Below are 26,935 nucleotides of genomic sequence, written 5' to 3'. Positions count from 1 at the left end.
TTTCAATCAGATCCCCCCTCATCCTTCTAAACTCCATCGAGTATAGAACCAGAATCCTCAAACATTCCTCATATGTTAAGCCTTTCATTCCTGGGATCGTTCTCGTGAACCTCCTCTGGATCCTCTCCAGGGCCAGCACATCCTTCCTGAGATATGGGGCCCAAAATTGCTCACAATACTCTAAATGTGGTCTGACCAGAGCCTTATAAAGCCTCAGCAGCACATCCCTGCTTTTATATTCTAGTCCTCTTGAAATAAATGCCAACATTGCATTTGCCTTCCTAACCACCAACTCAACCTGCAAGTTAACCTTAAGAGAATCCTGGACTAGGACTCCCAAGTCCCTTTGCACTCCAGATTTCTGAATTCTCTCCTCATTTAGAAAATAGTCTATGCCTCTATTCTTCCTACCAAAGTGCATGACCTCACACTTCCCCACATTGCATTCCATCTGCCATTTCTTTGCCCATTCTCCTAACCTGTCCAAATCCTTCTGCAGCCTCCCCGCCTCCTCAATACTACCTGTCTCTCCACCTATCTTTGTATCATCTGCAAACTTAGCCAGGATGCCCTCAGTTCCTTCATCTAGATCATTAATGTATAAAATGAAAAGTTGTGGTCCCAACACTGACCCCTGTGGAACTCCACTAGTCACCGGCCGCCATCCTGAGAAGGACCCCCTTATCCCCACTCTCTGCCTCCTGCCAGACAGCCAATCTTCTGTCCATGCTAGTACCTTGCCTCTAACACCATGGGCTCTTATCTTACTGAGCAGCCTCCTGTGCGGCACCTTGTCAAAGGCCTTCTGGAAGTCCAAGTAGATAACATCCATTGGCTCTCCTTTGTCTAACCTACTCGTTACCTCCTCAAAGAATTCTAACAGATTTGTCAGGCACGACCTCCCCTTGATGAAACCATGCTGACTTTGCCCGGTATTCTGAAATCTCATCCTTAATAATGGACTCTAAAATCTTACCAATGACCGAGGTCAGGCTAATCGGCCTGTAATTTCCTGTCTTTTGCCTCACCCCCTTCTTAAACAGGGGGGTTACATTAGCAATTTTCCAGTCCTCTGGGACCCTCCCTGACTCCAGTGATTCCTGAAAGATCACCACTAACGCCTCCACTATCTCTTCAGCTATCTCCTTCAGAACTCTGGGGTGTAATCCATCTGGTCCAGGTGATTTATCCATCTTCAGACCTTTCAGTTTTCCTAGCACCTTCTCCTTGGTAATGGCCACCATACTCACCTCTGCCCCCTTACTCTCTTGAACTTTGGGGATGTCACTCGTGTCTTCCACTGTGAAGACTGACGCAAAGTACCTATTCAGTTCCTCCGCCATTTCTTTGTTCCCCACTACTACTTCTCCATTCTCCAATGGCCCAATGTCCACTTTTTCCTCTCTCTTACCCTTTATATATCTAAAAAAAACTCTTGCAATCTTCTTTTATATTACTGGCTAGTTTACCCTCATATTTAATCTTCTCCCTCATTATTTCTTTTTTAGTTGTCCTCTGTTGGTCTTTGTAGGCTTCCCAATCCCCTAGTTTCCCACTGCTCTTCGCCGCATTGTATGCTTTCTCTTTAGCTGTTATGCTGTCCCTGACTTCCCTTGTCAGCCATGTTGCCTCGTCCTCCCTTTAGTATGCTTCTTCCTCCTAGGGATGAATTTTTGCTGAGTCTCCCAAATTACTCCCAGAAACTCCTGCCATTGCTGTTCCACACTTTATACTTCCAACACAGGATGATATGTGACTTGGAGGGGAACTTGGAGGTGGTGGTCATAATACCATATTTTTAATGTAACTAGGGGGACAGATGACAATAATAAAGGGAAAACCTTGCAGAGTGATTCAGATGAAGACCTCCAGCACAGATACCACTAAGGCCCAAAATGGAGGGGAAATCCCAAGATATTCTATAAGTATATCAATGGGAAGAGGATAACCAGGGAAAGAGTAGGGCACAGAAGGGACCAAGGGGGGCAATCTATGGGTGGGGCCAGAGTGTTGAATGAATACTTCACACCCGTCTTTACCCAAGAGAATAAGGATGAATATATTGACCTCGGGGAGAGAGACTGCGAGGTTCTTAAGCAAATTGATATAAGGAGTGACAAGGTATTGGATGTGTTGGCAGACTTAAAAGTGGACAAATCTCCAGGTCCAGATGATTTGTGTCCCAGACTGCTGAGGGAGGCAAGGGAGGAGATCGCAGGGGCTCTGACCCAAATTTTTAATTCCTCTCTGGCCATGGGGGAGGAGCCAGAGGACTGGAGAACAACTAATGTGGTTCCGCTATTTAAGAAGGGTTGTAGAGATAAGCCAGGGAACTACAGGCCAGTGAGTCTCACGTCAGTGGTAGGGAAACTATTGGAGAAAATTCTGAAGGAGAGAATCTATCTCCACTTGGAGAGGCAAGGTTTGATCTGGGATAGTCAGCATGGTTTTGTCAGAGGGTGGTTATGCCTAACAAATTTGATTAAATTTTTTGCTGAGGTGACCAGGTGTGTAGATGAGGATAGTGCAGTTGATGTAATTTATATGGATTTCATCAAAGGTCCCACATGGGAGACTTATAAAGGCAGCAAATGCACATGGGATACAGGGTAATTTGATAAGGTGGATTCAAAATTGGCTTAGTTGTAGGAGACAGAGGGGGATGACAGAAGGATGCTTTAGTGACTGGAGGCCAGTGTCCAGTGGTGCCACAGGGATTGTGCTGGGTCCCCTATTATTCGTCATTTATATAAACGACTTGGATGACTATGTGGGGGGTAGGATTAGTAAGTTTGCGGATGACACAAAGATTGGCCGGGTAGTTAACAGTGAGGTTGAGTGTCTTGGGCTACAGGAAGATATAGACGGGATGGTCAAATGGGCAGATAAGTGGCAGATGGAATTTAACCCTGAAAAGTGTGAGGTGATACACTTCGGAAGGAGTAATTTGACAAGGAAGTATTCAATGAACGGCATGACACTAGGAAGTTCTGAGGAACAAAGGGACCTTGGCGTGTGTGTCCATAGATCTCTGAAGGCGGAGGGTCATGTTAGTGGAGTGGTGAAAAAGGCATATGGGGCACTTGCCTTTATCAATCGAGGCATAGATTACAAAAGTAGGGAGATCATGTTGGAGTTGTACAGAACCTTGGTGAGGCCACAGCTGGAGTACTGTGTGCAGTTCTGGTCACCACATTATAGGAAGGATGTGATTGCACTGGAGGGGGTGCAGAGGAGATTCACCAGGATGTTGCCTGGGATGAAACATTTAAGTTATGAAGAGAGGTTGGATAGACTTGGGTTGTTTTTGTTGGAGCAGAGAAGATTGAGGGGCGACCTGATCGAGGTGTACAAGATTATGAGGGGCATGGACAGGGTGGATAGGGAGCAGCTGTTCCCCTTAGTTGAAGGGTCAGACACAAGGGGGTATAAGTTCAAGGTGAGGGGCAGGAGGTTTAGGGGGGATGTGAGAAAAACCTTTTTTACCCAGAGGGCAGTGACGGTCTGGAATGCGCTGCCTGGGAGGGTGGTGGAGGCGGGTTGCCTCACATCCTTTAAAAAGTACCTGGATGAGCACTTGGCACGTCATAACATTCAAGGCAATGGGCCAAGTTCTGGGAAATGGGATTAAGCAGGTAGGTCAGGTGTTTCTCACGTGTCGGTGCAGACTCGATGGGCCGAAGGGCCTCTTCTGCACTGTGTGATTCTGTGATTCTGTGATAATATAGAAACAGAAAGTGCTGGAAAAATTCAGCATGTCTGGCAGCATCTGTGGAGAGAGAAAAGCATTTCGAGTCCAGTATGACTCTTCTTTGGAACCTTAATAGTTTAATAATAACCTTTGGCTCACCTTTGTCCTTTAGGGGATGAGATCCGCCATTCTTACCCGGTCTGGCCTACATGTGACTCCAGGCCCACAGCAATGTGGTTGGCTCTTCCTCAGGCCCCGTCCCTCACCTCTTTCTCTGGTACATAGATGATTGTGTTTTCTGCACTCACCCCAATCTGGAGGTGCCGCCACTCATGGACCCCCGAGAGCACTGCGGCCAACTAATTCAGCCCCCCTGGTGTGGGATTGACCCTGCAGCTTTGCCAAGCTGTTGACACAGTGGGGGGTCCACGCAATGCTGGGAAAGTTGCAGCACTTGTGGAAAATAGCCCTTGAACGGGGCCTTAATTGGCTTTACTGCCTACCCACCTCTGTGGAGCAGGCTGCCGATTCCCTCTCTCTACTTCTGGAACCTACCTTTTTGTCCCAGGGCTCAGCTCACACCCTCACCAAGTGTTCCCAGGTCACCCGCAGGATCCCACTTTTACTCGTTCTTTTGCACGTTTCAACCACAACTGCTTGTTTTCTCCATTACCTTGTGAGACATGATAAGATTTATTTATGTACTGTGGCATTCAGTTATTTACCTATCTACAGTGAATAAAGAAAACAAGATTTATAAAACACTTCCCAGGAATCAATAAAAAATAAACATTTACTTTGTTGCCTCTTAGGACATCTTTCACAAACTACTCTCCAATCCCTTTCAGTGATGTAGAATTGAATGATATGGAATCATATGATGTGGAATCGAATCATACAGAATCATATGTTGTACAATCGAATGATATAGAATTGAATGATATAGAATCATATGATGCAGAATCGAGACAGTGTAAAATAAAGGGAGAAACTCTAAAGGAGGTGCAGGAATAGAGGGACCTCAGTGTATATGTATATTAGTCATTGAAGATGGCAGGGCATATTGAGAGAGCAGTTAATAAAGCATATAGTATCTTCGCCTTTATTAATAGGGGCACTGAGTACAAGAGTAAGGAGGCCATGTTGAAGTTGTATAAGACACTAGTTTGGCCTCATCTGGAGTACTGTGTTTAGTTCTGGGCACCGTACTTGAGGAAGGATGTGAAGGCATTGGAGAGAGTACAGAGGAGATTCACAAGAATGATTCCAGGGGTGAAGAACTGTAGCTATAAGGATAGATTGGAGATATCGGGACTGTTTTCCTGCAGAAAAGGTGGCTGAGAGGAGACTTGATAGAGGTATTCGAGATCCTGAGGGCTGTGGACAGGGTAAATAGTGAGAAACTGTTCCCACTCAAGAGAGCATCAAGAATTAGAGGGCACAGATTCAAAATAATTGGCAAAAGGAGTAATAGTGATGTGAGGAAAACATTTTACACCCAGAGGGTGGTTGGAGTCTGGAATGAATTCCCTGGAAGGGTGGAGGAGGCAGGTTCGATCGAGGTAGTCAAAAAGGAATTGGATTGCTATCCGAAAAGAAAGAATGTGCAAGGTTACGGGGATAAGGCAGGGGGAGTGGGACTAAGTAGAATGCTCTTTCAGAGAGCCAGGGCAGACTCGATGGGCCAAGTGGCCTCCTTCCGCATTGTAAAGATTCCGAAATTCTGTGAACCCTTTTCCTGTCTTCACATGGTCCATCTCTGACTCTTTCCTTCCCTTCCTAGACTTCCCTATCTCCATCTGTGGGGATAGACTCTCAATCCACTACAAACCCATTCGCACCCCCACCCCACTCCCCCCACTTACTTTGACTACGTGTCTTAACATCCTGCTTATTGTGAGGGCTCTATTCACTCAGTTTTTCAATCTGTTCTGAAAATACCATGTTGCTCCTTTCCAGACTAGTGCTTCTGATATATCATCCTTGTACCTCACCCAAAGATTCTCTTCTGGCATTTTTCATAGTCTCTGTCACATTTCCTGCACTTCTACGTACGAACGAGGAGCAGGAGTAGGCCATTCAGCCTCTCGAGCCTGCTCCGCCATTTAATAAGGTCATGGCTGATCTGATAGTAACCTGAAATCTGCATCTCACCTACTGCCAATAACCTATCACCTCCTTGCTTACCAAGAATCTATCCACCTCTGCCTTAAAAATATTCAAAGTCTCTGCTTCCACCACCTTTTGAGGAAGAGAGTTCCAGAGAAGAATCAGCCCGTGTAGTTTATTGTAAAAGTCTATTCAAGCTGTGGAATTTCCGACTTTGCCATTTGGGAGATTGCTGCACGTGAACCCATCATCACATTTTAGAGTTATCAAACGAAGAAATCCATACGGGTACAGTTTCTGTTAATCCAATATAACATGCATATTCTTGCCCAGAAAATTTAGGCCCAGGTCAATACCCTATTCCAAGCCTTCATCATCAAGCACATTATCCTGGAGCCACTGAAAGAGACCCCATTTATCTCACCTCCCAAAGAAAGTGATTCATTGGTTCATCTTCAGGAAACTGACAAGTTTGAGCCCTAGTTAGGCAGACAGCAGGTACCCAGAGCTTCTCACCAGTAGCATGACACTATAAAATGTGGGATGAAATCTTCCTGACCATAGAATAGACGCTGAACCACTGCTCAATGGATTATGGTCTATGAATTAGAAATATGAAATTTTCACATCAGTTGCTGGCCTCTGTATTCAATGTGGGTATTGAACCTTGGATATGTGATCAGGCGTACTGATAACAGTACACAAAGATTATTATAGCTATTGAGTGGACAAAGGAGTGAGCAACCTGAATGAGGTGATGAGGGGATTTGCCTGTAAACTGCAATTGCTGAAATTAGGTATATTCTCACTGGCAAAGGGAAGGTTGAGATTATTATTTTTGGGATTCTGAAGGGACTAGATAATGTAAATTATGACAAGCTATTTCAACTTGTACAGAATAAGAGGAGGAGAGGACAGGGCCTGCACTTACAAGGGGCTAAATTCAAAACTAAATATTAATGGCCCAGAATTTGCTGGAGTGGGTTATCACACGGTGTACCCTGTAATCAGTGGTCCCTCCAAGCAGCACGGGTGTGCAATAATGCAGCAATCTGTAACGTACCATGCAGGGGACAAACAGACTGCATACAAGCAAAGTTCTCTTTAAGAGCACTTGGCCACACAGCAGTCTTACAGGAACCGAGCAGCGCAACAAACAGACTGCACACAGCAACAAGAAATTAGACATTGTCTGGGAGCTGCAGTTTCTTCCTTATCCTTCAGCTGAGAATATTTTGTGCTACTAATTGTTGGAACTGTAAACTGATAATGGCAGAGTGAGGACAATGGGGCATCTGCACCCAGCAGTCTATCTACTTAACTGATGAAATTTAAGAGATGCAGAAAGAAACAGAAGGAAATAGGATAAACTGTGAGTCATACTGGATACAGAAAGAGAAACAAAGCAGAAGAAAAGAAAAATTGGTTTAGAGTGAGAAAAAGATGAGACAAAAAGGGAAAATAAAAATGTAAAATTTTTAAATTTTAAAAATCTCCACAGTTTCAATTGTTCCCTTTCTGGGTCTCCAAGGTTGAGTGGTATTGATAGAACGTAAGTCTTGCATCAAAAGGGTTCTAATGCCATGAAATACCAGACCTAACTTTCTGCATGGAGTAATTTGTTCTAACTGCATAAATGCAGCAATTTCTTAAAGCTCCAGCAATTTACGGTATCTCTCCCTCCGCACAAAGGACTGTGTTTTTATTTTACTCACAGAAATGCATGGGAATTTAACTCTGCATTATTTTCACAACAAATTCTGCACCTTTATTTCAGTGAGCAAGTGAAACAGTCATCAACTCTTATGGCTGGCATGTTGATACAACTTGCCTATCGTATGTGGTGGAAAGTAAAACCTAAAATGGTAGGTAACCAAAAATTTAAAAAAAAAAGGAAGCTCACTTAAAACTGCCTGCCCTAATTGTTAGCAATAACTTCCAGAATCTTACCATTAGGGTAAATATATTTTAACAAGGTATGAACAGCTGATTAAAATGGCTTGAGGACCCACCTTTGTGTGAAGTCAGCACAGCCTTTTAAATGAGTAAATGTTGCCTACGTGCTCACTGAACTGGCCAAAATAGTTGTCATGCTTAATATGTTATAAGTAGCACCTTGTAATTAAGTCCTATGATATGTTAATCACTGTTTACAGGCAAGTCTATGATAATGGTGATGGAAACAGCATCATTTGCCAGATATAGATTGTTGTCCATGCCAAGTGAACAGTGGTGTACATGATGGCAACTGTAAATTATGGAACAGGCTCCCTGGGGAAATGGTGGAAGCAGAAAGTATTGATTCATGCAAATTAAAGTTAAATTTCTTTCAGAAAATAATATTTCTGGATAGAGTATATGAGTAACTTGAGACATGTCACATAGTTTAAGTGTAGTACGTTTAAGAGGAGCAGGTGACTTTGGACCAAGGGCTCGCAAAGGTTTCACCACTGATGGTTTTCCTCACCATATGTCCTGATAGAGATTGATTGTCATGATTAGTCAACAATGCTACTATTGTTGTGACTATGAGGAGGGTAGAAGGCAAAATAGATCAACCTTGATCTTATTATCTTGCATTTTCTAGCTATGCTGCTACATTCCTTTTTCCCCTACTCAGCAATGGTCAAACTTTGGCTCAGCAAAGACTTAATATTTTCTTTTCATTATTTCATGGGACGTGAGCTTCACTGGCAACAGTGGTATTATAAATGGACTAGTAATCCAGAGACCCATGGCAATGCTCTGCGGCCCTAGGTTCGAATCCCACCACATCAGATGGTGAAATTTGAATTCAATAAAAAATCTGGAATTAAAAGTTTAATGATGACCATGAAACCATTGTTGATTGTCGTAAAAACCTATCTGGCTTGCTAATGCCCTTTAGGGAAAGAAACCTGCTGTCCTTCCCTGGTCTGACCTACAAGAGACTCTAGACCCCCAGCAATATGGGTGACTCTGAAATGGCCTAGCAAGCCACTCAGTTCTCAAGGGCAATTGAGGATGGGCAATAAATGCTGGCCTAGCCAGTGATGTTCACATCCCATGAATGGCTAATTAAAAACAAGTCACCCTTGAACAGGTGTTGGTGAACTGACTTCTTGAACTGCTGCGGTCCATATGGTGTGGTTATATACACGGTGCTGTTAGCAAGGGATTTCCAGGTTTTGACTCAGTGGCAGTAAAGGAACAGCAATAGGATGGTGTGTGGCTTGGAGGGGAACTTGCAGGTGGTGGTGTTCCCATATGCCTGCTGCCCTTCTCCTTTTAGGTGGTAGAGGTCATGGGGTTGGAATGTTCTGTCGTAGAAGCCTTGGCGAGTTGATGGCATCTTGTAGATGGCACCTACTGCAGCCACAATGCAGGGAGTGAATGTTTAAGGTGGTGAATGGGACGCTGATCAAACACGTTGCTTTGTCCTGGTTGGTGTTGTGCTTCTTGTGTGATCCTCCATGGATTGCACAGGCATGATTAAATTTTGGTTGTTCCAATCTTACTTAGTTGCATACACCAATTAGCTTTATTGATCCATCTGCTCTTCCTCTAATCTGGACGACTTAATGCATTAAGTATATTTTCCATTTTCACACATCTTTTACCCTGATGTGGTGCGTCTCTGACTTAACTCCTTTCTTCACTTCATTGTCCCTATCTATGGATGTGGTATTTCCAAACCTCTCTATAATAATCCCACAGGCTCCTCCAACTGTGAGAACAAAGTATCTTCTTAATTTCTTTCTTGTAGCATTCCATCCCTAGCTCTGTTTTTTTATTTCTGACAATGTTGTTTGTAAGTTTCAGAAATGTCCCTTTATTCTCTGCCATGGTTCACCCTAATATAGTCAATGAATGTCTCTACTGCATTCATTTCATTTTTCTACATCAGTGCGTTCAATGCCTTTGTACTCAACATTTACTGGATTATCTTCCACCATTTCTGCTATCTATAAGCTCACCACCAAATACATCTTTCTCTTTCCTCCTGTCTGCACCTTTTAGAAGTAATGATCCCTCGACATTGACCTTATTCAGTCTTGTATCAACCTATGTTCCAGCTACTCTTCCCTGATATGTTCCCATGCAATAGTAGCCAGGCTTCTGTTTTTCTCACAGCATTGACTGTGGTCTTAAACATTATTGTGCAAAGCAATGCTTTACTCATACTTCCTTCAATCTTGTATAATATTCCAACTACTCAACTCTGCCCACAGGGATGATTCTGGCCCGCTCGTGACTTGCCATTTCATCTCTGCCTTGGACTTGTCGATCTTGGTTTCCTACAACAATCCAACCAAGCTCACTGCGAATTTCAGGAGCAATATCTTATCTGTTTCCTGTGCAGCCTCTAGCTTTAGGAACTTCAAACTTTTGCTATCTCTCCCAATTTCCTGCCAGTTTTCCCCATGCTCATTTAAATTTGAGCTTTATGGTTTTACTCAACTCTTTTATTTAAATTTGTTTTCATAGTCTGACTGTCTATATCACCACTCTAGCTTGGTTTAAAAAAAATACATTTACAGGTTATTGAATCCATTCACTGCTGCCTTGTACTATTTAACATATTTGTTTTTCAACATTTACTTGCTGTTCTGTTCTTGCTTGCCATCCTTTTTAGTTCAGAACAGGTGTATATGCATGAGAAAACTATTAGCATTGCTGAAAACAGAGAAATTTATATATCTTTCATGTTCTCAGGATATCCCAAAGTGATTCAGAGCCAGTTAATTGCTTTTGTTGTCAGTTGTTTTGTAAGTAAACACTATAGCCATTCCCATAGTCACAATGACTTAAACAGCCAATGTTTTAAATTCTTACAGCAAAGTATTTTCTTTCTATACCTTTAACATCTTATCACAGGGAGACAGGGGAGAACAGGAATGACTATTCCACTGTGGCAAAGAGCATTCAGTAACTTTCTTGAAAGATTATTCTGTTTGGCTACCACAGGGTATGGTATGGATGCAGCTAAGGAGAAACTAAATAAGCATATGAGGGAGAGGGAATAGAGGACTATGCTGATATAATTAGATTAAGAGAGATAGGAGAAGACTTGTGGAGTATAAGCACCAGCATGGAGCGGTTGAACTGAATGGACCACTTCTATGCCATATACTTAACGTAATTCCATTTGGTTTGGTTTGTGCTTTTTACCCAAGAAAATTCCAGTTGCTCAGTGTTTTTATATTTGAAATTATATTTAATCCAAGCTTTGTAGCATGATTCATTTGCCCTCGAGTCAGAACATTGAGTTCAAGTCCCACCTCAAGTTTTTGCACATTACAGTCAGACCATTAAGTAACAGTACCAAGGAAGTCCTGCATTGACGAACACTTTTTGGTTGGAATTCGAAGCTTGAGGCCCCATCAGATTGCTTAGGTGGATGTAAAAGATCATAGGGTGCTATTGGTATCTGAGCCACCATTTCTCCCTCATCCAACACCACCACAAACAGGTTATCTGCTAATTTTGTTATAGGCTATATAGCAGGCTTGGCCAGGAAACAGTAACCAACACCTTTGCCCACTGTCCATATTTCAGTATTAACTGTGAACACAAGAAGTATTATTGTACTAAAGACACATTGAAGCAGTTGTGCAAGACTTTTAATATCTGCCAACAAATACCTTATGGTACCAAATGCCCTAAGTCAAAGGATGCTCAGTTTGATAAAGTTGGGAATATTACACCATGTACATGGTAACCTTTAAAGGACACAGGCATACAAAGCCTAATCTAGAAGCTGCTACTGTTAACTAAACCAAAATGAGTTCACATAGGTATCAGTTAAGAAATTGTAGAGATCATGGCTCCGATATTGTGTGCTTTTGAAGCTTGTCCTATCTTTATACCTGCCTTTGAACTGCGACACACAAAATTCAAGGTGATAGCTGAAGTGTGACAAATATGGCAAACAGGAAATTTGCACCAGATGTACAGTTTTTAATACTTATCGCATCTAGAGCACAGGAGGCCATTCTGCCCATTATGTCTGTGTCAGCTCTTTAAAAGAGCTATCCAACAACAGCTGTTTCTCCGATCTTTCCCTTGGCCTGAAAATACATTCTTTTTCAAATATATTCCTTTGGTTTTATCTTTATTTTTTAAGTCCCATAAACGCTAATGTAAGTGGTAACATGTACCAAGTTGGAGATGGGCACTGGGTATTTAGCGGCACTGGGAAGGCGAGGAGGTTCATGGGTTAGGATCACTGGAGGGTTCTTGGCCATTGGCAGCATTAGGGGATGGGTAACTCTTGAGTTTAGCACAAGTGGGGTGAGGGTCCTGACTTCATCAGTATTGAGGATGTGATTGATTTTCCTCCGAAACATCTTTGCTGAAAGGGCTCCCAGAATTTCCTCCCCTTTTCCATTTTACCCACACAACTACAATCAGAGAATTGTTTTGACCTAAAGGAATGAGTGCCCATAATTGTGAAATATACTGGAAAAGATTTCAGAATTTAAATCAAGATTTTTCGTGGGGGGAAAAAACCCTTAAATAAAGTTACAGCATTAGGAAAGATATTGATCCAAGTGGAATAAAATATTAACTAAAATATTCTATTATCATTTAAGTGATAATTGAATTCTTACACATTAAAGCACAAGTGGCAGTAAAACATCTTCATGTGTCTTGCTAGTTAAATCTGACAAGACTTTTACCTTAAAATTAATAGCGTATGTTAATGTGAACGTTTACCAGAAAAATTCATTCTGTAGCATGCTTTCATATCATTTGAAACAACCCAAAAAAAATCTTAGAAATCCTTTCACACCACATTGGGATACACTCTCTTCCACTTCATCTAAGAATTCTACTGTTGTGCTCAGTGGGTACATCCAGATTTTAACACCTTCCTTTAGCTGATGGTGTAAGCTATAGGAGAAAAATATCAATCCAAGTTAATATTTCTGAGCAAAGCTGAAGCCTTCAAGTGAAAATAGAGATACAAAAATGAAGTGTGTGTGTTGTGTGAAATATGTAACTTTTTGTTTGAACTGGCAGCCAACACCCAAGTCACCTCCAGCAGAATTCTGGATATACCCCACCCCACTGACAAGATCGATTCACCAGTGTGACATTCAATTGAATAGGAGTGGCTCTTGGAGTCCTTTACGCTGACTCTACTCCATGAACTCGCATCGCACCAGGTCAAACAAGGTTGAGGAAACTTCCAGCGGATCACCACTATTGCTCTCCCTCAACTGATGAATCTTGGTGTCATCTTCATTTAGTACACTTGACATGTGCCAAGCACAGTTTTCATTAGGACATCAAATTATTGATCCATTTTCTACAGGAAGCAAGTTTGTGCACCTGACGAATTTAACTACCAGCACCTGAATCTGATGGATGAATTTACCAACAGCCAAAAGACAATTTCTTTCTCTACATTGAAATATGAATTTGTGACACCCTTATGCTTTTAGTCTTAGATTTGTTATATTAGGGCCTATGAGCGTTGACTGGACAGCTACTGGTGGTGGGCTCACAGAGGGTGGGAAGCTTATATAATCGGAAAGGCTTTGCGTTCTTTGCTTGGATTATAAAGAAACCTCTGTAAATGGGCGTGTGAATTAATAAACAGGACAGCTATTGTTTAACTCATTCACTGACATTTTTTTTGATACAAGCTTAACCAGACCTGGTAGAGGCGTGACTTTTTTGTGTGTGTGTTTATAAAGGAAAAAGTGAATGGAGTTCATTGAGTCCATGTCCTCTCTATAACTCTCTTGTGTTTTTGTTTCTTTCTTAGAGCAAGATTGTCTATTTTGCTGAATTGTGTACTGAGTGGAACCCATTTTATTTTATCCTCACAAATATCACAGGTCACAAAGTAATAGTTCAATTGCATGCTTACAGGTGGAAAAAGTGTTATCTGCACAACGCAACCTTCAGAAACAACTAATAATATAAAAGCACAAAATACTATTCCAAAGAATGTGAGGTTTTGCATCATTTTTGAACAGGTGTGCAATTCCTCATGTTGCACAAGAGATCAGTTTCAATCTTGCAGATGCTGACAAGAGAGAACCAAATGATTCTGCAAAGGTTGATTCTGGAATGTACATTAAAGACCAAGATTGATAGATTTTTGGATACAAAGGGAATCAAGGAATATAGGGATGGTGTAGAATGGAGGAGTTGTAGAAGATCAGCCATTATTGAACAGTGGACAGACTTGCAAGGCCTACTCCTGCCTCTATTTCTTATACATTGTTTGTAGTTTTATATAGGAACATAATTATTAAGTCGACTAAATGCAGTACTCCTAAATGAGTTTTAAAAAAAACTGGATTCTAACAGAAATGTTGGACAGTGGATAAACTAGATGGCTCACTCAGGATGATAAGTTGCTGACAGTCTTTGGCAGAGGTAAGCATGCTTGCATGCCTTTCATGTCCAAAACAACAGCAGCAATTACATCATATCCTCCACTCAAGTTGCTTCCCATCTACTGCCATGCTCTTTGCAGACACTACCAAACCCACTTTTAACGCTGGTACACGATGGGATAAGAGATGCAGATGCCTGGGCTTTTACCGCTGTGTTTACTTTTTCTTCATCTTCAAGACAATGATGGTTCATCTATTGACCAGTCATAGAAAAATGGGTAATTGGGGAAAGGGGGTTTATTAAGTGTGGTCTTTGCTCTGGGGACTCAATTGAAGCCCCAATACACCTGGCATTAAATACCAAAATCCCATTATTTTGAATATATACCCAAGTACTCAAATAAATTTGCTGCCATTTTATTTTGCTAAATAAGCAAAAACTTCATCGGGAAAGATGGCTCTTTAGGAAGGCTAATAGTTTGTAAACATAATATAACATAGGTCCAAAAGCAAAACACTGAGGATGCTGGAACTCTAAACCAAAAACAGAAAATGCTGTAAATACTCAGCAGGTCTGGTAGCATCTGTGGAGAGAGAGAGAAACAGAGTTAATGTTTCGGGTTGTGACCCTTCATCAGAACACTGTTTATATTATACAACATAGGTGTAACATTAGGATAGATGTCTAATATTGGGAGATGAAAAATAACAGAAAAGTAATTTATTTTTGCAAAGGATTTTAAACCTTCACACTAAGGAATGACTGACCGTGTATAAATTTCTAATGAAATCCCCAGACAATGTTCGACCAGGCACACAGTTGAAACTTGCAAGTTATCTTACATAACAACATGTGGTTACATCTCAACACTGAGGCTGCCAGTTGTTTCCTTGAAATAAGCTCATTTTCTTAAACTACTCTAGTGAATGTAAACTACAATGAGTGTGAAAATTAAAACAGATGCAGTGAGTTAAGGCAGAAATCTAAGGATTTAGTTGTTCAGCATTCTGACATTTACACCCCTTCTGGATCCATCTTTTGTTTCTTTACTTCTCCCATTACTACTCTCTTTGGTTCTAGACCCCCAACTCTTTTGTCATTTAATTCCTCCTGTGTTCCACTCTATCATAGACCTTCCCTTTTGTTATTTTTCCACCCTCCCTCATTTGCTCTACATTAACTTTTCCCAGTTCTGATATATATCCTGAAATGTTAACTCTCTCTCTCTCCATAGATGCTGCCAGATCTGCTGAGTAGTTCCAGCATCCACACTATAAGGATATTGTTCTTTTGATTGTAAAGCAATATGTTTGAAGATTAGTCAGAAAGATTAGGAAGGCACACATAACTGACAAAGACAAATTCACAAATTGCAGCAATTTGTCTGAAGTAATTTGAAATTAATCTGTGCTATCTAAGTGCCATTTTGCAGTGAAGTATTGCAACAATTTATTTGCAGTCATAAGGACATGCTTATCTTAAAATATGGAACTTTGTATAAAATTCTCATTTCCTTCTTGGTTTTAAGATTCTCGGTTACTTCAGCAGTGAGAAACCCATGTTAAATAATGAGAAACAATATTATCCCTTTAAAATCATGAAAAGTTTATTTATTGTGATCATCATGTAATTTGAAGTTAAAAGAGAAACACTGATAGTGTTATATACAAGCATTCTCATTAGTGAAGTGAAAAAGCTAGTGTTAACAACTGCCAAGCAGAGCTAACTTACATTTACCAAGGATATTTTCGGAGGACCTTTCTTTACCTCTGCATAACAGAGTTTCTTGATAGTGTTTTTGTATTTTCTTGAGCGGTATGAACTAGGGTAACCAGTACATGACTATGTTGAAATCCCCAATTTTTTTTAAGTGGCCGGTTGATACAATGATAGAAATGCAACACAATGCATTCCCAGTTAACATTAAAAGGTATTTATATTAAAGCTTAACTACATTTCTCTGTCATAACAAAGTAACACAAAATTAGATATTGCTGTAACATATATCACAGGTACATCACTATTTGTTATCAAACACCTCAAATGAAAACACAAATAAAAGGGTAAAATCATGTAAAGGCCTATAAACAGCAATCTTAGCATTTGATTTTTTAAATCTTATCAAAGTATTTTTCTTGACGATACAGATTTTTGTGCTGGGATCCTAAGCAAACCTGTGAGCTGCTTTTTTATAAAAACATGTTCCAATTGCACATATTCTTTGTACTGTGATGCCCAATTAAGACCGTCAACTGACAAATTACTGACCAAAATGTGCCTTGAAGGCACCAACTCATTTAATTAATCCTCTGTTATGACCATTATGGTACATTTATGTCATAAACAAGTAAAATTTGTTCTCATTAGCATAAAATACAATTAATATTGCACAAGATGATGCATCTTTTTCATAAAGCAACCAATGTCCCATGGGCTCACAATTCCATTGACTGAAGTATCAAGCAAAGGAAAACAAAATCTCCCATTCTAAATAAATTAGAAAGTGTGCATTTCAAGTTTTAAAAAAGGAGATACTGCATATAATACTGTCAACATCTTATCTCCTGTCCATTTCACACGCTCTCTCCCATACTTGCATGTGGCAACAACAATTATATTGAAAAGGTTTGGCAAAGGTTAAGGCAGACAAAAGAACGGGTAAAATGACCACCCCCCCACCCCCCCCATCAAAACAAATGCATTACAAAATTCAGTACATCATCTCCACCATTTCAATGGCAGATATCCATGTAATTCCTCACTTCAGTCCCTTTATGTTAATCAGCAGGCCAGACTGAAAGCTGCATTCAAGTCTGAATGATCAGAGCCTACCTGGTCTTTGATATGAACCAGAAAGCCTCATGTTGTTCACAGTGGTGGTCACACGGTGGTGGAGAAAGATTCTGCCTGTTTCTGACTCACTGTGCAGACATTCTGGTTACTAATCTGGCTATAGTGACCAGGATGTATTGTTTCATCCTCATTATCACTGTCTGTACTGTCCTCACTGTCCTTATCATTAGTTTCCATTTGTGCATTTCTGCTGAGGTGGTGAAAATGGTGAGAAACCCCCCGGAGATCACGAACCCTCATGGAATCTGTAATTAGATCTTCATCAGAGGAGTGGAATGAATCATCGTCTGCTATATGGTTCACAATATGGATCCTATCAAAAGTGTGTGGGCCTGAGAAGCCCCTCTGTCCTTTTAGGCACATGACCTGTTGAAAGAGGAGATGATTATTGTTATCATGCCACAGTCTTGAATATTTACCACTGGTAATATTTTCTTAAACATCTGGAACAGATCTACAATTTATCCTATTTAAAAATGTTTCTGTCCGCAGTCAATTTCCTCAGACACGTTTTCCTATATATACCAACATCCAATGTTCTGGATACCGTCCAATTAATGCAGCTATTCTGCAATTGTTTCAGTTAAATAAACCATATCTTTAATTCAACTAACTGGCCACATTGGCTTAAACAGACCCTCAACATGCAGTTCCCTTCCCTTTGGGATAAGTATATGTGTACATAATATAGCTGATGAATAGGCCTTGCTTTTACCATTAGAGTTACATCACCCTATTTAAAAGAAAGAAAAAGCCATAAGTATAGGATTGCCCACATTAACAGAGATGAAAAAATCACTGAATCAAGTAAATCTCATTAAAAGAGTGCTACAAATATACTGATTTCATCTCAGGACCAGCCTCTTCATTAGAACTGATTTGATGAAGGGTCAACATCGTAATCATTAATCTGTCTCATCTCTTTTCACATGATCACAGACAAGGTATATATTATTACCATTTACCTCCCAACTTACCAACCCAGATTTTGAAGGTTTTTTTCGCTCAACTGGATTCTATACTTGCTTCTGAGACTGTTACTTTTTCATAATTAACAAATCAAATTGTGCAATTAAAGAATATTGAATTGTCCAATTAAGACAATAAAAATGATTGCTGGGTAGAGGGAATAAAAATATAAAACTGTACAGGAGGAAATTTCAAAATGAATTCACACAAAATTTCACAACTTATTGTTAGGTGTTTAAAAGTGATCTAATCTTTACTAAATATGGGTATCCTAATTCTACAGGAAAAATATTAGAAGGGGAAGCAAGAGCAGGAAATCCCAATCTCCAGGCATGACTGATTGGGATTTATTAAAAAATACATGTACTGTATATCTATTAGTCTAACTCATTAGCACAAGGAATGCAAGGAAGCTCATAACTCTCCCAGAAAGCCAAAGAAATAAAAACATGGAAGTGATGTTAGTTTTTTTTAGCATATACAATTTTTTAGCCTATACAAAGTATACATGTTACAGTATTAGGTTACTGAAGTACCCAATTATTCAAAAAAAAAGTTTATGCCGTAAGAAGACAAGTATACAATACAACCATTTTGAATCTGCATAAAGAAATTAAAATAGGTGTGATGAGAATGACTATATTGTTGTAAGTGGAAGTTTCACTCATACAAATAAATGTGATATGAACTGCACCAGTTAGGATGGACTGGGGACATACACAGCCAATTACTTACCTGAAGGAGACTGCCCCAGTCCGTTATGCATGTGGTGGAAGGAAGGAGTAAAAAGACAGTAATTTAGAAGAGGTAACACTACCCACACCACAGCATTAAAGATTTAATATGGGTAAATTTGAAGCTCCTGACAAGAGCAAATACTAATAAATGGGGTGCGTGAATGTACAGCTATATTCCAGGTTTTTATCAAGTTTCTCCCCTCCCTGCTTGATGGCGTTGAATTTTTGCTGGTGAATGATTCAATAGGCATTGGCGGGGTGGGATGGATGATGCTTTTGTAGCTTGATTAATTGGCTTTTATTCATATCTTTCCATTAGCAGGCTATTTGACTTTAAGATTACATCACAAGTGGGCACTGCCCTAGCTTTACACATGCATATCCAGGAGGAGTCATTGGATAGTAATCGGGAATGTATCAGCCTATGGATAATGGACCCAGGAAATGTCCACTTCTGTCCAAATTTCCTCTCCCTAACCCAGAGGCATTGAGGCCAATATATCAGAACAGATCAGCGATCAAGCCCTGGATCTTCCTATGGGGCTCAGTCATACACAGGGTAAAGTCAGAGCCATCATAGGAGGCCCTTTACATCTCCCCACTCCGATGTAGCATCATAAACAATATTAAACCTATACCGTAAAAATAATTTAGATTGGTAGCTTTTGTTACTCCAATTTTCTCCCTTTAGCCCTCTTTTTCAGAAAATGGTGCTATATGCTAGAATATCCTCTTATGGTCAGCAGTGAACTCGACTCAGTGCCCATCCCCCACACGAGCTTATACAAAGTGTCGCCATGTTATTAATTCATTAAGACCATCACAGCTGAATCTGGTGGTGCTCTCACGCAAGGTCCATAGAAGTACACTTCCAACAGAAATCACTGAGTTAACATTGCCAAATTATTCTCTCCGGCTAAGGAAATATTACCCAGCACTATTTGCAGAGGAAAATAGATCTGTCGAAGTATAGTAGCAGCATGGCATCCTAATGTATATTCATTTTTTGTGTACACAATGGGATATTACATTGAAATGTTTTCCAAATTTGCACCTACCAGAACCTGTTTAGTCATTCCCACACCTGCCACAGGACAGCACTATCCACTATGTGTGTAGTGAGGAACAGTTCAGAAAAAACACTATCTTAAACATACGAGAGATGTCTCATATTTTACAGTTACTAGTACCAAACTGATACGTCACAAAGGCTGACCTGCACTATACTGATCCAAGTTATATTTCAGGCTCTGGCATCAATCGCTGGCTAAGGAAAATGGAGCATTTTTGCTTTTACATTTGTGCAGAATTGATGCTTAATGTTAGCAGGGAACCAACACTTCTGTTTATAATGAAGTTTAAATAGTTCCTGGTTGCCCAAATTCCTCAGACCATAAACTTTGACTTCTGCTAGCTGCAATTATTTTATCATAGTTTTGACATTGAAGTGGTGTGATACTACATTACTGATGTCATAGAGTCATATAGCACAAGAGGAGGCCATTCAGCCCATCAAATCTATGTCAGCTCACTGTAGAGGAATCCAATCAATCCATTCCCCACTCTATCTCTGTAATCCTGTAAGTTTATTTCCATTAAATGACCATCCAATTTCCTTTTAAAATAATTCATTGTTTCTGTTTCCACCACCCTCATGGGCAGTGATGTGATCTTATATCTTTTCTCTGAGTGCACCCAAATAGTAGTTTATAGTTACATAAGGCGGGCATGAAGGAAGGGACCCATTCTTTCCTGGACTTTCTCCAGTTTTATGCACTACCACAATTTACTTAGCCTGATGATCAGATGGCTATATGTGATTAAATCATGCTTGCTTTAAAGGGCATTCAGATTGCATCACAACAAGAAAATGGACCACCTTACTCCCAAAAGTGAGATCTGTGCTCTTGTGAATAGTGTGGGTTCCTTGCCTTAGTAGCAGACCCAGTATGCATGGACTTTGGTCTAAGGGAGTAGTTAGTCTGCCATCACTTCAACAGTTCCCCAGTATTGGGAAGGTTGAAGGATAGTTACAACCAAAATCCAAGAGTGCACCTCTGTCATCACAGTTCCACCAGCACTCATTGGCTCAGGATAAAATATGAATTTTATTTGTGTTCTCAATTTCATCTACCATAGTTCTGTCTGCTGGCAAATACTGCCTAGGTCATTCTGTAATTCCATACACTTTGTCCAGACTCTATGATTCCTGCTCCAAATTAGTATCATCTACCACCAAATATTTTGATCCAAATCTTTTAGGTAGATCAGCCATGATTCCTGAGGCACTCCACTCAGTATATCTTCCAGTCTGATACAATTTCCTAATTAGCACTTGCAGTTTTTCCTATTTCAGTTAATTCCTAGTGAACCTTCAACTTTTATCTAGATACCCATTAACTTAAGCTTGTGCAGTAGCCTTTCATGTGAACCTTTCATGTGAAACTTTATTGGTTATGGAAACTTAGGTACATGGACTTGAAATGTTAATTTTGTTTCTCTCTTCACAGATGCTGCCTGACATGCTGAGTTTATCCAGCATTTTCTGTTTTTATCTCATAAAAAGGTCTATGCTACACAAGTGTTGGTTTACTTCATCTCAGTTGTTGTTGAGATATCAAGCTGCTCGACACTCTTTACTGTTTATTCTCATCTTCATCACTGGAAGCTTTTTCATATATATATTATATACACACACATATAAATATACGCACGTATATCTATCCATATACAAAATATACACACATATACACAGGCACACACCCAGCCTTATCAATAGGTTAAGTCTAGACTTCACAGTATTCTTTTCTAAAAATTTGATCTTTGATATAAATTTTCAGTGTTGCTTACTCCTCTTCCATGTTGCTGATTTACTCTCTCTATGAGGACATCAGTGCCGATCCACAACACTGTCAAATACTCAATACTTTTGTCCGGTTTCATTCCTTATTGAATTTTCTGTAGTGGTTTGATACATCTGAGTGGCTTGCTAGGCCACTTCAGAGGGCATTTAAGAGTCAACCATATTGCTGTTGGTCTGGAGTCACATGTAGGCCTTTTCTCTTTATCCAATCCTGTACATCCCTTGACATCCAGGGTTCCCTGGATTTGTTGTTCCCACCCTTTGTCTTTACTGGAATATGTTGGCCCTGTGCTCTCCCTATTTCCTTCTTGGAATGAGTCCCACTGCTCTGACACAGATTTACCTAAAAGTAGCTGCTCCCAGTCCACTCTGGCCAAATCATATCTGATCTTATTAAATTCAGCCTTCCCCCAATTTAGAACTCTGATTTCTGGCCCATCCTTGTCCTTTTTCCATAACAATCTTGAATCTAACGGAGTTATGATCACTATCTGCAAAATGTTCCCCCACCACTACCTCTACCACTTGCCTGGCTCCATTTCCTAAAATTAAGTCCAGGACTGCCCCCTTTCTTGTAGGACCTTCTACGTACTGGCTTAAAAAGCTCTCCTGGATGCATTTTAAGAATACTGCTCCCTCTAAACCTATCACACTATGACTAACCCAGTTAATGTTGGGGAAGTTGAAATCCCCCACTATTACTACCCTATTATTTTTACACTTCTCTGAAATTTGCCTACATATCTGCTCTTCTATTTCTCTCTGACTATTTGGGGGCCTATAGTACACTCCCAGCAATGTGATTGCTTCTTTTGTGTTTTTCAGTTCTACCCACATGGCTTCATTTGAGGAGCCTTCTAAGATGTCATCCCTCTTTACTGTTGTAATTGATTCCTTGATCAATATTGTGATACCCCTTCCTCTTTTACCTCCTTCCCTGTCCCACCTGAAGACCCTATATCCAGGAATATTGAGCTGCCAATCCTGCCCCTCTCTCAGCCATGTCTCTGTGACAGCAATGACATCATACTTCCATGTGTTAATTTATGCCCTCAGCTCATCTGCCTTATTCGTCAGACTCCTTGCATTAAAATAAATACCATCCAACCTTGCCAAACCCCCTTGTGCCTTAACTGGCCTATAATTTTTATGCCTTCCAGACTCACTTGCTCTTTCTTCTAATTTTGGCTGTGCATCTCCCCCTGCTGAACATCCTCTCAGAATCCTACCCCCCTGCCAAATTAGTTTAAACCTTCCCCAACAGCACTAGCAAACCTCCCCGCAAGGATGTTGGTCCATTTCAGTTCAGGTGCAACCAGTCTGCCTTGTACAGGTCCTACCGCTCCCAGAAATGGTCCCAATGTCCCAGAAATCTAAAGCCCTCCCTCTTGCACCATCATTCCAGCCACGCATTCATCTGGACTAAACTCCTATTTTTATACTCACTAGCGCGTGGCACCAGAAGTAATCCAGAGATTACTACCTTTGAGGTCCTGTTTTTTAATCTGCTTCCTAGCTCCCTAAATTCTGCTTGCAGGACCTCATCCCTCTTCCTACCTATGTCATTGGTGCCAATATGTTCCACGATCTCTGTCTATTTGCCCTCTCCCCTTTAGAATGCCCTGCAGCCACTCAGTGACATCCTTGACCCTGGCACCAGGGAGGCAACATGCCATCCTGGAGTCAAGTCTATGGCTGCAGAAACGCCTGTCTGTTCCCCATACTATTGAGTCTCCTACCACTATTGCTCTTACCCTCTTTTTCCTAGAGCCCACCCCCGGCCCCCTCCCTGTGCAGCTGAGCTGCTCACAGTGCCATGACTCCCCAGAGGAACTGTCACTCTCACCGTTATCCAACACAGAAAAACAGTTCTTGAGCGAGATGCACCCTGGGGATTTCCTGACTACCGGCCTGACACCTTTCTTCTTACGGATAGTCATCCATTCCCTCTCTGTCTTCAATTCCGTCAGCTGTGGGGTGACCACATCTAAAAACGTGCTATCCACGAAACTCTCAGCCTCATGGGTGCATCTCAGTGCCTCCAGCTGCTGCTCAAGCTCCGAAACTCGGAACTCAAGTAGCTGCAGCTGGTGGCACTTCTTGCACACGTGGTCAGTCAGAGTGCAAGGAGCGTCTAGGACTTCCCACATGTTGCAGGCAGTACATAACACGGGACTGAGCTGCCCTGCCATGCCTCTAGTTAAAAAAAATCCCTTACTTTAAGTTAAATAAAGTAAAAGAAAAGTTAAATTATTTATGTACTTTAAATAAAAACAAGAACTCTTACCTTTCCTTAGTTTAATCTATTTTAAACTGGAGAAAAACACTTACCCACTACTCACCAATCAGCTCTCACCTTTGTGCTGATGTCACTTTTTGAAGCATCCCCGCACTCGCGCTGGTTCTGATCTCTCCACCACTCTCTCATGCTGTCTAGTGATGTCACTCTTGTTATTTTCAACAAGAACTGTCTACAGGACACTCTTCCCAGACTGCTTCACCTCGATGCTGACTGCAGGACAGTCTTCCCAGACTGACCTTCCTTCCCGCATAAGGTCAGAAGTGCGAATGTTTGCTGATGATTGCGCAATGTTCAGTACCATATGCGGCTCCTCAGATACTGAAGCAGTCCAAATGAAGCAAGACCTGGACAATATCCAGGCTTGGGCTGACAAATGGCAAGTAACATTCGTACCTCCCAAGTGCCAGGCAATGGCCATCTCCAACAAGGGAGAGTATAACTAACTCCTCTAGGCATCACCATCACTAAATTCCCCGTGATCAACATGCTTGGGCGGGGATGGGTTGCGGGTGGTGGTGCCAGAGAGCAGAAACTTAACTAGACCAGTCATATAAATACAGTGGATACAAAAGCAGGTCAGAGGCTGGGAATTTTGTAGTAATTAAGCTCCTGTCTCCCCAAAGCCTGTCCACCATCTACAAGGCATGAGTCAGGAGTGTGATGGAATACTCTCCACTTGCCTCTACAAGTGCAGCTCCAATAACACTCATGAAGCTTGACACCATCCAGGATAAAGCAGCCTACTTGATTGGCGCCCCATCTGCCATCTTAAACATTCACTCCCTCCACCAATGGTGCATTGTGACAGCAGGATTTACTACCTACAAGATGCACTGCAGCAACTTGCCGAGGTTCTTTTGACAGCACCTTCCAAACCCATGACCTCCAGCACCTAGAAGGACAAGGGCAGCAGAGACATGGGAACATCACCAAGCTACATGCCATCATGACTTGGAACTATAGCGTCACTCCTTCACTGTGGCTGTGCCAAAATTCTGGCACCCTCTAACAGCACTGCACGGACTGCAATGGTTCAAGACAGATACTCACTACTACCTTCTCAAGGGCAGTTATGGGTGGGCAACATATGGTGGCCTTGCGAATGATGCTTACACCCCACAGATGAAAAAATTGTTCTTGTGCATATGCTGTTGTCCTTCTACTTGGCAGAAGTCTCAGATTTGGAACATCCTAACAAAGCAGCCAAGGTGAGTTCTGCAGGCCATCTTGCAGATGGTACTCAGTAGTGCCAATATGGACATTGAGTGATGCCTATCCCATCTTCACAACTTCCCTTGTCCAGAACTCATCCTGTGTTCTAGGAATCTACATTCACCTTACAAGACTATCTTTGCAGCTATGCATTGAGATATCTAATCTTTTACTGCATGTCTTGTCCAGTGCTCAACATCCCTGAAAAATTCTGAGATTACATTTCTGAGGTCTTTTACTTCAACTAGATCATAACTCCCTTAATTTTCTCTGCAACACTTCCATCCTACCCTTTCCTATATATCTGATGCCTCTGTGAACCACAATTTCTGACTTTTAAAAAAAATTTGTTTTCACCTAATTTGTTAGTTCCCTTACCCTGTCCCATTCAGAACTCTTGGTCGCTGTTGCAAATCAAGCCTTATGTGTTCATTATTATGGGAATCCTCCCAACAACTAACTCTGAACTGTTCTTATAGAATGTTTCCTTCAGAGTGGTAACTTTTTTGTACTGGAGTTGCATCCCTAAATTTTTAATATTGTCCTCATCATAGATATCAGCAGTTGCATTTGTCCAGACCCACTCTGGCTTCTGCTGTTTCCCAGGCAGATAATTTTTTAAAAATTAATTTATGGGATGCGGGCTTCGCTGGCTAGGCCAGCATTTATTGCTCATCCCTAATTGCCCTTGAGAAGATGGCGGTGAGCTGCCTCTTGAACCACTGCAGTCCATTTGGTGTAGGAACACCCACAGTGCTGTTAGGGAGTTCCAGGATTTTGACCCAGCGACAGTGAAGGAATGGCATTATATGGTGAGTGACTTGGAGGGGAACTTCCAGGTGGTGGTATTCCCATCTATCTGCTGCCCTTGTCCTTCTACATGGTATTAGTCATGGATTTGGAAGGTGTTGTCTGAGGAGCCTTGGTGAATTCCTGCAGCGCATCTTGTAGATGGTACACACTGCTGCTACTGTGCGTCGGTGGTGGAGCGAGTGAATGTTTATGGATGTGGTGCTAATCAAGCGGGCTGCTTTGTCCTGGGCGGTGTCAAGCTTCTTCAGTGTTGTGGGTGCTGCACTCATCCAGGCAAGTGGGGAATATTCCATCACACTCCTGACTTGTGCCTTGTAGATGGTGGTCAGGCTTTGGGGAGTCAGGAGGCGAGTTACTCGTCACATGATTCCTAGCCTCTGACCTGCTCTTGTAGCCACAGTATTTATATGGCTAGTCCAGTTCAGTTCCTGGTCAACGGTAAACCCCAGGATTTGGACAGGTTAGGAGAATGGGCAAAGTAGTGGCAGATGGAATACAACGTGGGGAAGTGTGAGGTCATGCACTTTGGTAGGAAGAATAGAGGCATAGACTATTTTCCAAATGGGGAGAGAATTCAGAAATCTGGAGTGCAAAGGGACTTGGGAGTCCTAGTCCAGGATTCTCTTAAGGTTAACTTGCAGGTTGAGTCAGTAGTTAGGAAGGCAAATGCAATGTTGGCATTTATTTCAAGAGGACTAGAATATAAAAGCAGGGATGTGCTGCTGAGGCTTTATAAGGCTCTGGTCAGACCACATTTAGAATATTGTGAGCAATTTTGGGCCCCATATCTCAGGAAGGATGTGCTGGCCCTGGAGAGGGTCCAGAGGAGGTTCACGAGAATGATCCCAGGAATGAAAGGTTTAACATATGAGGAATACTTGAGGACTCTGGGTCTATACTTGATGGAGTTTAGAAGGATGAGGGGGGATCTGATTGAAACTTACAGAATACTGAAAGGCCTGGATAGAGTGGACGTGGGGAAGATGTTTCCATTAGTAGGAGAGACTAGGACCCGAGGGCACAGCCTGAGAGTAAAGGGAAGACCTTTT

At 41.4% G+C, this 26,935-nt stretch overlaps 1 long non-coding RNA gene across 1 annotated transcript in view; it reads right to left on the bottom strand.

Annotated features, from left to right (window-relative positions):
* Positions 1-15,718: 15,718 nt before the first annotated feature.
* LOC144692211 (uncharacterized) overlaps positions 15,719-26,935 on the bottom strand; it is a 49,507-nt gene continuing 38,290 nt past the window's right edge. Inside the window, exon 2 of the long non-coding RNA XR_013579285.1 lies at positions 15,719-17,356. This is a non-coding gene — a long non-coding RNA (uncharacterized LOC144692211). The remainder of the gene's footprint in view (positions 17,357-26,935) is intronic.

Source organism: Cetorhinus maximus, chromosome 17 (assembly GCF_964194155.1).
Source record: "Cetorhinus maximus chromosome 17, sCetMax3.hap1.1, whole genome shotgun sequence".
Taxonomy (NCBI): Eukaryota; Metazoa; Chordata; class Chondrichthyes; order Lamniformes; family Cetorhinidae; genus Cetorhinus; species Cetorhinus maximus.
Note: the sequence above shows the minus strand (reverse complement) of the source record. Positions and strands in the feature narration are given on the sequence as shown.